The sequence below is a fragment of the Neovison vison genome, chromosome 1 (assembly GCF_020171115.1).
Source record: "Neovison vison isolate M4711 chromosome 1, ASM_NN_V1, whole genome shotgun sequence".
NCBI classification, from domain to species: Eukaryota; Metazoa; Chordata; class Mammalia; order Carnivora; family Mustelidae; genus Neogale; species Neogale vison.
This window is the reverse complement of record NC_058091.1, coordinates 202,034,284-202,044,675: the sequence shown is the minus strand read 5'-3', so window position 1 is coordinate 202,044,675 and position 10,392 is coordinate 202,034,284. Positions and strand designations below refer to the sequence as shown.

Below are 10,392 nucleotides of genomic sequence, written 5' to 3'. Positions count from 1 at the left end.
AGATGCTGTTTCTGGCCTTGAATCTACTTAGGGTACAGACCGCTCTCATACCTAGCTGAGTTATATTCTCTACTCTATCTGGCCCTCAATAGGTAAACATCCCCTCTGAGGCCAAAAGCAACAAAGCTGAGAAAACTTGGCTGAATCTGGAAACCTGTTATTAGTTCGCCACTTCCCACACCAAGAGTACGTTCTTGCTTATTTCCCAGGGTCTGACTTTGGACCCTGTTCTCTGTTGGCTGTGACCTCAGCACCTCTCTAATATAAGAATTTACACTTTCCTCTCTCTGCCTCATTTCATGCTCTTTTTTTGCACCCTACTACTAAATCTTCAATCTACAGACATTTTTGGTGTTTTTCCCTAATTTGAATGGACTTTTAGGTTTCTCCAGGCATGGTGTGCCCACCTCCTGTGCCTTCCAGACTTTGACTCACCATTCCTTCCACTCCCCCTGCTACCTCCCCAATCTTATCTACCTCACTCAACAACCTTGTCTCAAGAGTGAGCTTCATGCATCTTAGCCTATTGGAGTTTTGGCAGCTAACCTTCCGCATCATCTAATGGACCTCACCAACCTGTCTCTCTGCCTGGGGTGATGCTGTCAGGTCTTTAAAAGAGAGTATGGTTGGGGCTTCTGCGTGGCTTGGTCAGTTAAGTAGGTCAGGTCTTGATCTCAGCTCAGATCTTGACCTCAGGATCATGAGTTTGAGCCCCATGTTGGGCTCCATGCTGGGTGTGGAGCCTACTTAAAAAAAAAAAAAGAAGAAGAAGAGAGTATGGCTTTGTGCTGATTGGTACCTCTGGTTTCTGTTTGATTGATTTTTCCCACCACAAATTTCACGTTGGATAGAAAAATGTAAGAAAAACACACATACTTCTTTTATTTACTATTTGAGTAAAGTTGTATCACCTAGGCCCTGTTTTAGATGTCACTCCACTAATCTTGTTCAGTCTATTAACATGGGGATGGAGACTTAATAATAAATTAAGTTTAATTTTACTAGCAGAAAGTAATACTTTAGGCATATCTGCTCTTAAATAGGGATGTGTCCATTTAGATGAGGATTTAAGGGTTCTCTAAAAGGCTTTGCTTGGATGCCCAGACTCCTGCATGCAGACGACTGCCATTCTTTTCTTTGATCTAAAACCATGCTTCTCAGACATTAATGTGAATATGGGTTTGTATATAAAACAGACAGACAAATATATACCTTGAACTTTAGGGGCAGAATCACTTTTGAAAATCCTTTTTGTCTGGCCCTTCAACCGAAAATTTTTTTAATACAAATCATTTGCCAAGATTTAAAAATCAGGAAATCTCAGCAGAAATCTAGATTTTTTTGTTCAAAAATTTTTAAATCTGACAGCACTATGAGCCAGTTCCAAGGAACAGCTGCCTTTGGACACGAGTATGTGCTTGTTGGTTTGACACGAGTATGTGCCTGTCCCGCAGGCCTCACTCACTTTATTCGCTGTTGGGCCTTATAGGTATTTGCATTTGTGATCCTTGTCTTAAAAGCCTTCTGGAAAGTCAAATGGGTTCTCACACTCATTCCCAAGGGGAGAGCTCTCTGGTACAAAAGTTTTCTTCTGGAAAGTTAAAACATACAAAAAAATTATAAAAAATAAAGCAATAGTCTTGTATTACCCACCACCCAGAATAAGTCACTGTTGAGTTTTGGGAAGTTTGCTTTCAGGGATTTCCTGCTGTAAAATTTTATTAAGATACGAAGGAGTTAATTTCTTCCTCAGCAAGCTTCCCTCTGTTCTTAATGATTTTGTTACCTTTTTCCTCGGGAGATGTAATTATTTCAGGTTTGCAGAGTCGAGTCATTTTGTGACTAAGGCATTCGGCTTTCTCCAAATCAGGGACTTTCCTGGTTCTTGGTTAAGGATTCTTTTTGACCACTAGGCCCAAGTAGAAAACATGGTTGTCAATTGATTTCCTAATAGTTTAAATAGGACAAAGGCCCAGTTTTAAGTACTTTTAAAAGGTTAATTTGTGAGTATTCTTAAATGGGGAACATTTCAAGGCAGTTAGATTCATCTTAGTTCTGACCTTACCTGTTTAGGAATGTCTATTTTTTCAGATCAGTGAACAGAGTCAAGTATTCATCTAGACCAAAGTTGAGAAATCTAGCCACCTTTCTCATGTGGTGTGATATCTCTAGCCACACCTCCACTGCCTTCAGACCTTTGTACCAGAGAGCTCTCTTCTTGGGAATGAGTGTGAGAACCCATTTGACTTTTGCTCAGACTACTTACATAATGATCAACTTCTGATCTGCGGTTACTATGCATTTTAGCAGTTCGACCATGCTCAGGGGTTTAGGATGCAAATAATTTTCTTAACTAGGATTTAGACTTTTTTGCTTTTTCCCAAGAGGTAATTTAATATGAATTATTAAATTCATATGTAGTATGGCTGTGATATACAAATAAATGTATAATAAGGATATAAAATATATTTTCTGATGAGATAAAGTATAGAGCTCAACACTTTGGTATTTAATTAGTGTTTAGTTGAAGTATCTTCCTTATTAAAAATATGCATTATCCTAGCAATATCATGGGTTAGATACAGTTTGGTGGTCTACTCAGGAAGCCTCACATGTCATAGCATGGTTTCAGTGGGAAAATACACTCTGTCATACACATATTGGAAAAGGATGCAAAGATGCTTGGAATGTGACTTTCTTACTCAACCACAACCCCAAGCGTGGTGTATGTGATGGCCATTTGTGCCAATAGATGCCTGCAGACTCTGGTGTTCTTGTTGTTCACACCTTGTACCTCAAGCTAGAGCCCTCTTTTCCTCCACTTTTCCCTGCTCCAGGTGGTGTATTTGGCACATTTTGGCACATGCAACCCATCTCTTTCCCTCTCTCTCTCTCCCTTTTCTTCCCCATTTCTCTTCTGTTTCATTCCCACGAGTAACATATTGGTCAACAATACGGTATTTCTGAATGAACACACTCTGATTCATTACAGCAACAGGCCATTTCTGTTTGTCTTTCTGTAGCACATGTTTATTGTTCTTATCTTAAAGATGAATTTGAAAATGCCTGTATTAGACTCCTTTGTTTGTCTGTAATCAGGTAAATCACTGTCGTTATTCCCACATATACATTTCTGTTATTCAAATCTAAAAGTAAATTCCCCTAAGAGAGGACACAAGATTAAACACTGTCTGGATACTGCCCAATTTCAGTGTCCCGTGAACTAGCTGGTAACTGAGGTTTTGCTTTGAAAACCAGCAGGAAGTTCAGTTCAGCTAGACTGGGGAACGGGGGGGATGGAGGGTGAAGTAGCGGCCAGATAATGTAATGTCCACTTGTCCATGATAAACAGTTTTTGTTTCATTATAAATGTGATAAGAAGTCATTATAAAGTTTTGGCTGCTGGGTGGAAGGTGGGCTGTGGTGAATAGTGGATGGTGGGGAACAGTGAAAAAAGAGAACAGTGAAAATGCCTTTGCAAGGGTCCAGGGGAAGGATAGTGATGGCTTAAACTAGCAGATTAGTAGTGTGGGAAGAGGTTTCAGGTTTGCACTGATCTTGAAGATAAAGCCAGTAGGATTTGCTACTGGATTGGATGTTGTCTGCGAGAGATAAAGAGGAGTCCAAAAAGACCTCTGGTTTGAGTCACTCAGTTTTTATTGATTCCTTCCCTTCAACACACCAGTTATCCAAGTCCTTTCTTCCTTTCAGAAGTCCGTTTTGAGCCTGACTCCATTCTTCGGTTGCTTCTTATCTCTTTTCCCACCACGCATCTCTGGAAACTTACAGATTCTACCTGCTTTGTGAACTTTCTAACAGATTTTGAAATCCTTGATCTTTCATCAAACTCTTCTGATTGACCAAAGACCACACTCTTTCCACATAGTTTATTCAGTTGGGAGGAAGTGTTTCCATAGCTGTTCTGTCCTCAAACCAGGTACATACGTTGCCTCCTGGCTATAGTGCTCTTTTAACTGAGAAGTACTAACGCCTCGTTTTCTATTTATATATTTGCCTGTGTGTTTAATTCCATGTTTCGATACATGTGCATCCATGTAAGTGCCTGTCTTAGATTTTTAAAATTTAAAGGGATACAATTCAGTTCTAAAGAAGTATTTTTTAAGTGTTGAGAACATTTCATTTCCAATGTAGTGGCTGGTGGCTGGTTTGGTAAGAATTTTAATCACACTTTGACTAGTAATCAGACTCTTTCCTCCTTGCATTTTAAAATGATGACGTTCCTGGATTTTTCTGAGGACAGCACTCTGCTTTCAGTTTTCCAGGACTGTCCTTTGTAAACTCGGGAAACCACACTGAGTTTACCAAACTCTCCATTATGCCAACATCATACCTTTGCCGTAATACCATGTGGGACATCTATTTTCCAATATTGGAAAGCCACTTTTGTGTTAGAAACTCTTTGGGAAGGGATGGGAAAATACTTTATTTTAGGGGAAAAGTGACACCGTATTTACTGGTAATAAATTTAGAATTTTCATTGAGCTGACTTTAATAATATGTTTTTATGAACCATGTTTAGCAAAGGGAATTAATTTCCTTTGAGTATCACCATGGACTTTTAGAAACCAAGAATGATTTATTTGCTTTGTGTCTAAGATTAACCAAGTTAAGAATGGAAAAATCCTATTAGATCATAAGAGACTGTTCCCTTCCCCACTGCAGGATTATGTGCTACAGTATATTTCCTAATCTTTGTTCTTTTTAATAACATTCTTCCTGTATCCATTTGAAAGCCATTACCCCCAAAATATTTCCGTGAAATTATATCATGCATGATTTCAGATAAAGATAAATTTCTAATGTTTGTTTTACAATACACACCAAAGTTTAGTTTTTTTAAATATTGAGCAATATTCATCTCTATCTAATGAGACAATCATACTAGCTCTCTACAACTTTAAATAATAACAGTTATTTTCTTGTACTTGAGTAACTTGTACTATAATTTTGGAATAGTGCTATTTTATTTGGAACACAGTGTGGACTATGTGTCATTTGTCAGATGTACTTTACAAAGAAATTAGAATGTGCCCTAAGCTGAGAGGGAAGCAGATCAGGGTTTGTTTTCTTTTTCTGACTTTATGTTTTTAATATAAAAATGGTGGAATTGATATAGACGAATGATGCGTTGGGACATGAATAACTCGTTAAAGTGGTAGTTCATATTCACAGAGAGCATAGAGATACACATGCGAGCTGCCAGACCTCAGCAAGTGACTATTGTGGGTGGTCCCTGATTCCCACATGGTGTCCAGCCAGGACTTCAGTTGTTCAAAGTTAAGTGAGACCCATTTAGAAACTATAACTAGGAAACAGTGTAAATTCAGTTAATCAGCAAATTAGTTATGAGGTGTGTCATTATGTAATATATTAAATGGGGCTACTGTGGACATTTCTCTTTTTTTTTTTTTTTAAGACTTTATTCATTTGGCAGGCAGAGATCACAAGTAGGCAGAGAGGCAGGCAGATAGAGAGAAAGAGAGAGAGAGAGAGGAGGAAGCAGGCTCCCTGCCGAGCAGAGAGCCCAATGCGGGGCTCAATCCCAGGACCCTGGGATATGACCTGAGCCAAAGGCAGAGGCTTTAACCCACTGAGCCACCCAGGCGCCCCTGGACATTTCTCTTTTAACATAATGGTCTGTGGGTTTGGAATTATTCTCAAAGGTGGTTTGAAAAATCAGTTGGCTTAAAAAAATATACTAGCTAACGTGAGAAACAAAAGAATAAGCCTGAATGTTATGTATCACTTAAGTTGGATTTGCATATTATCTTAGTGTCTGCAATTAGATAATCATCTAAATGAATAAATATCACTTTTTTTCCACCAAACCAGATAAAATCTGCCAAATTACTGCTGAAAAATTGGCCATAGCTCCTCAGTCCCTCCAAGATGAAGTCTAAACTCCTTAGCACAGTATATGCTTCAGCACAAAGCTGTGCTTAGTACTCTCTTCTGTCCCTTCTCTTTCTCGAATCTCCCTCCTGCCCCTCCTCCATATCCCAGTTGTCTCATGTCTTTACTGCTGCGGATTCTGCTGTCACCGGGAACAACTTCTCTTTCTTTGCTTGGTAAATTACTATTCATTCTCCATGCCCAACACCAAATGGCTGGGCAGTTTTTCTGGGGTCGACTAGGTAGCCCTGAAATATTTTATATTCTATGGGTTTTTCTAAGGCTGAGATGATGTGTTTTCATTTCTATATCCCTCTCTTCATCTAGTTCCTGCCCCACTCTCTGCTATGTATTTGGTAGCAGGGATATTGAAGGTATTTATGGAGTTTGTCAGTGAATTAATGAATGAATGCTACAGTAATCCATCCATGGGTAGATACTAATCAATGCTTTAATGACTAGTATCCAGTGTTTTCTATTCTGGTTCTTCATAGTTCACACAACTGAATAAATCTACACCTAACATATGTTGGTACAGAAACCATTTTTTTAATTCGCTTACCTTTACTTTGAATTCAGTGATGGAATTTTATCATCATTATCTTAGGTAAGCTACCTGATCTCACATAATTGTATACTAAATACTGTGTGCATTTACACTTCTGTGCATTTGTTTGGGTAAAGAGTGATATCACAGTATTCAAGGAATTCTCAGAAAAATTTAGAACTATCCTACTAAAAATCAAAGTATAACATGAATCCATAGCTCTTTTATTTGGAATCTCTTTGGGGAAGCTGAAGAACGAAATGAGAAAAAGAATGCAGAGCTGTACACAGTTGCATTAAAATGCTCAGAGGATAAAGTAATTGCTACAGAAATTCAGAGTGATGTGTTGAGATGGATAAAGAAGAATTAAGGAAGGAGGTAATGTAGGGGTGTGATAAGGATAAATGGGGAGCAGGATGCTGCAGGAAGTTGGGGGCATCATAACAAAGGTACAAGCTGTGGAGAATATTTCCTTGATCCCCCTTTCTTACTTTGCCTTTTCTCTAGACACTCCAGTTTGCCTGCTGCTATGCATAAGATCATACTAGCCAAGTTCTGGGAAAGGATCCAGTAGGAAGCATGCAAGAAACTTCCTGGCCATAACAGAAAATTGCTTCAATATTAGATTGCTTTGTTGCTTGGGCCTCACATCTGTTTCCTTGTCCTTTCACCAACCTCTGTGCTGGTTAAAGTAGATCTCCTGATTCCTGCCTTCTTGACCTTGTTACCATTCCAGAAGCCTTGCCATTGTGCCTTGGGGTTCTCATCTATCTGCTTGTTTGGTTTTCTTTCTTTTTTTTTACTTTTGGTCTCTGAGCTCCTATGATCTCTATGTTCTGATTTCTGCCCAGCTGAGGTTCCTGACTTGCTATTCTCACTCAGATCCTTTGCTTGTTAGTGTTGCCGGCTTACTGTCTGTTTAGTTTCTGACTTCTAGTTTTGACTATAGTTGGCTTACTCTCTGTTTGCATTGACTGCATTTCCAACCAGAAAATATTGTAGTCTCGGTTTCCTGCCCTGTATCTTGTTCTATCATAACAATCAACTCACTTGCCATGAGTGATTCATTTATGGGAATACTGAAAAAAATAATAAGATAAATCTGTGAAGAGATTTCCTAGATAGGTTGAAGTTTTTTATTCCACACTTTATGTTAGTGGCTTTTGAAATGGGGGGTTTGCACTTCAAAATACACAGGTTGATCCACTGGGGCATGAAAAGAAATTATTATAATGACTAGTTTTTATTTTAAATTTTAAAAAGAAACTTATTTAAAATACCAAAGAAATGAAAATACAAATATTTAAAATAAAACTAAGTAAATGATACAAATATTTAAATTACAGGTTTACCCAAGTTACTCTGTATGCCAGATGCTCACATATCAAGTGTAGCAACAAGTTTCTCAGAGGAGGTGTCTGAATTCCACATCTTGTAAGAGCTGGGAATGGGGACCTTCCCTGTTTATTCACTTTCATCATATTTGAGGAATTGCATTTTTGTGTGCCTGGATTTACAGATTGTGTTTTAAGCTTTAGCCAGAATAGTGCTCAAAAAATAATCAAGTGCCTTAAAAAAGATTCTGGCCAAGAGCCTACAGACTGTGGAGGTACTGCTCATGATAAAACCACATGTACAAATCTTACGCATCTGAGAGCTAGGAACCCAAGGCCTATACTCCTAATACAGACTCTTTCTTAACTACACTAAGAGCAGAATTCAGTGATATTTTGATAAGTTATTTCCATCAACTTGATCAGAATTCCATCAATTTGATCAGAATTTCCATCCACAAATATTTCCAAAAAACTGTTTGAAAGGCAGATACCTACAAATATCTTTGATGAAGAACGTCACCCAATGTGATACTTCTACTTTGAGATAATAAGCACAGTGAGCATGGTATTACAATTTAAAAGTAGTGTTTATTTCGCTTCTTTGCTTAACCTTTAAAATAACCACTTTTGCTTATGTTTAGTTACATATATTTAATTCTGGGACTAGATGTGTACATTTTATACATAAATAATATTCATATTTGGAGTACATGATCAAAAATTTTTTGGTGATTGGAGTTGTTCAGTGCTCATTAATTGAAAATGTTTGGAGACTACAGGTACTCCCAGTGCAGGCTGGTTTCAGTCTGGGAGTGACTAGGTGAATTTAGACTTTCTGAAGTTTATTCTAAAGAGGTTGAATATGGGATACTAATTTATTATTAACCTAATCTATTAAATCATTAGGTTCTCATTTGAAATCATAACCCAAAAGGAATTTTTAGGAAAGAATTCACTTCTATTGGGAAATTAAGTTGTACCATTTCCCTGAATACTCAGCATAGGTATATATAAACTAATTAATTTTTTTAAAGATTTTATTTTTTTATTAGAGAGAGAGAGAGAGAGAGAGAGTGAGCGAGCGCACAAGCAGAGAGAATAGCAGGCAGTGGGAGAAGCAGGCTCCCCACCGAGCAGGGAGCCTGATGCGGGGTTTGGGATCATGACCTGAGCCGAAGGCAGATGCTTCACTCTGACTGAGCCACCCAGGTGCCCCTAAACTAATCAATTTTTGAGGAAGAGGAGATGTTTATGTACACACACACACACACACACACACACATAATTGAATTTTGCTCTAAATGTAGTTAAGAAAAAGCTTATATTCAGAGTATAAGTATCACCTTTGACATGTGATTGCATCAGGAGGGGTACTTTCAGCCTGCAAGTTCTTGGCAAGAATCTTTTTAAAGATATATGTATACGTGTTTTCCTTGCTATCTGAAAATTTACCTTATGTCACTTCGCTTTTCCAAAAAACCTACATTAGTAGCTGTTTGCACTAGCTGAAAGAAATCTAAAGATTTCTTTAGAAATCTAAAGATTTACAAAGTGGTAACTGCCTCTTTGCTTTATACCAATTTGCTTATGAAAGGTTTAATAGAAATCCTCTGCTTTCAGATAGCAGGTGAAGCTTGTATAGGGGTGTGTGTGTGTGTGTGTGTGTGTGTGTGTGTGTACACAGAGACATGCACACATGTACTTTTCATGGTTTTTATATTTATATAATAGCGAGAAACCAACTTTTGACCAAAAATCTAATTTTTATGGGAATATATATGTATTTATGGGGAATATAGATATAGATATATATCGAGAGAGAGGGAGAAAGTAAGGGACAGGCAGAGGGAAAGAGAATCCCAAGCAGGCTCCATGCCCAGCACCAGAGCCCAATGCAGAGCTCCACTCACAACCCTGAGATCTTGATCTGAGCCAGAATCAAGAGTTTGATTAACCAGTGCTTAACCGACTGAGCCACCCAAGCGCCCTGGGAATATATCTTTTGATAGCAAAATGATGGCAAGTTCTCGTGTCAATGTTCCTTTCTGTTCCTATAATAATTCTCATCAGGTATTTGAACTTTGCAACTCGTAAGAAATAGGATGACATTAACACAGTATGAGATGGTCATTGTTTTAACTAAGTACTAATCATATCTTTTTTTGAAGTCTTTATTTAAATTCCAGTTAGTTAATATACAGTGTAATATTCATTTCGGATGTACAATATAGTGATTCAAAGCTTTCATATAATACCCAGTGCTTATCACAAGTGCGTGCCTTAATTCCCATCATTTTTTTTCACCCATCGTCCTACCCACCTCCCCTCTGGTAACCATCAGTTCATTTTCTGTCGTTAAGAGTCTGTTTCTTGGGACACCTAGGTGGCTCAGTCGGTTAAGTGTCCAGTTATTGATCTCAGTTTTGGTCCTGATCTCAAGGTCATGAGTTCAAGCCCCATGTCGGGCTCCATCCTGGGGGTGGAGCTTACTTAAAAAAAAAAAAGTCTTTTCTTGGTTTGTCTTTATTCCCCTTCCTCATTTTTGAACTTTTTTTAAATAGATGAATTTGTCCTTTATTAATTTGACTTTATGCT

General features: G+C 38.1%; 1 protein-coding gene across 1 annotated transcript in view; it reads left to right on the top strand.

Moving 5' to 3' along the window:
• The window catches only part of ADGRV1 (adhesion G protein-coupled receptor V1), a 549,981-nt gene that overhangs the window by 294,490 nt on the left and 245,099 nt on the right, over window positions 1–10,392 (top strand). The window lies entirely within an intron of this gene.